The sequence below is a fragment of the Echinops telfairi genome, unplaced genomic scaffold (assembly GCF_000313985.2).
Source record: "Echinops telfairi isolate 266 unplaced genomic scaffold, ASM31398v2 ScPeMD7_9;HRSCAF=40, whole genome shotgun sequence".
Taxonomy (NCBI): Eukaryota; Metazoa; Chordata; class Mammalia; order Afrosoricida; family Tenrecidae; genus Echinops; species Echinops telfairi.
In genome coordinates, this window is record NW_022103906.1 from 59199194 (window position 1) to 59200844 (window position 1651).

Below are 1651 nucleotides of genomic sequence, written 5' to 3' on the forward strand. Positions count from 1 at the left end.
ACTACCTGTTTTTAATACTTAAAATAGCCATTAGGGCAGCAAACCAGTTGTTTAATTATTTGAATCTCACTATTGCCTGACAGCCTATACAGGCTGGCCATTGCAACATTACCAACCTATTGGGAAAAAGACATACAAAAAAGTAATACTACAAAATCATAGAAACCTTTATTAAACAGAAATACTAAAATGTGAATCTATTATTCTTGATATTCCCCCACCCCATCTAGATTTTTGCGTTTTTGAAAGTAGTGTTCCCATCTCTCAAAGTCATAGGTTTCCAAATTTATTTAGAAAACTTATTTTTCCAGGGAAAAACACCTCAGCACCGTGTAAACCATTTGTACTGTGCCCGTAACTCAGGATAAAGTGTAGGCATGTGCTTTGGCAGCCTCTCTGGATCATTCCAACACCCACCAGGGGGCAGTAGTGCTCACTCTGGGAAACACTGCTTTATCTTTTCACCAAAGAATTTTGTGATTTTTCACAGATGAGCTAAAGCCTTAAAGCCTGCCTGTTGCTGTTAGGGGCTGTCAAGTTCATTTTGAATTGTAGGAACCCCACGTGACAGATAGAACTGCCCCCATAAACTCACTCACGGCCATCGGGTGGATTCCAACTCAAAGCCACCTGCAGGACAGGTTACAACTGCCCCTGAGGGTTTCCTGGGCTGGATATCGTTCTCCTAGAACTGATCTGTAGGAAGCTGATTCTCCCGACTGCTCTTTGCAGAGTTTATTCCTCCTTGTTTCATCCCTTGGTCATAAATAATCACCTGGCCCCTGTGTTCCTTCCTCAAAATAGGGCTCAAAGAACAATGGCTGGCCATCTAGAAACTTCCTCTCTCGGGGTTTTGGGGCCATTCCCTACTTCCTCTCTGCACAGAACAGACTCTGGGGTGTTAGATTTGGTAGAGGGAAGATGTGTCAGGGAAGCACTCTGCAGGGGCTTGGGCAGGGGAAACAGTAGAGGGGACTGGGTGGCAAGAGTACCAGTTTGCCCTGCAGACCTGCGTACAGGAACTTCTTTTGCCCCAGGTCCAGCCTCAGAACCTAGAATCCGCAAATTGTTAAAAATATACAAGCTGACTAACACACCCTATCGCACTTTGGGACGAAGGTGGTGGCTTCATCAACAGAGGAGGGCAGGAGTGGGAATCGTTTTGGAATTTTGTGTTAGGAAAGGAAAGACAGGTGTGGTGTGTTGGAATTAAGAAAGCGGACAAAGTGTGGCTTGAGGAGTTGTTATGATTAGAGTGCCAATTCTCCATTGTGAACATTTCTCGTTCATCTTTGTAATTAGTGGGATTTTTGGATGGGAGACACTTTGATATTATCCTGTGACTTGTCCAACCTTCACTTTTAGCATCTAGGCAGGCATAATTGAGAGCACTGCTCCTGGGGTTCCAGTTCCAACACAAACCCACTACGGTCAAGTTGACTCCATATGACAGAGTAGAACTCCATAGGACTTCTGAGACTATAAAGATTAATAGGTGTGCTTCTCCCATGTGGGCTTTGTTGTTTCTCAGCTACATGGCCACCTGTTAATCGTCAAGCCTTTAAGACCCTAGATGCTATATTTTTGATAGCCAGGCACCATCAGCTTTCTTCACCACATTTGCTTATGCATACATTTGTCTTCAGTGATC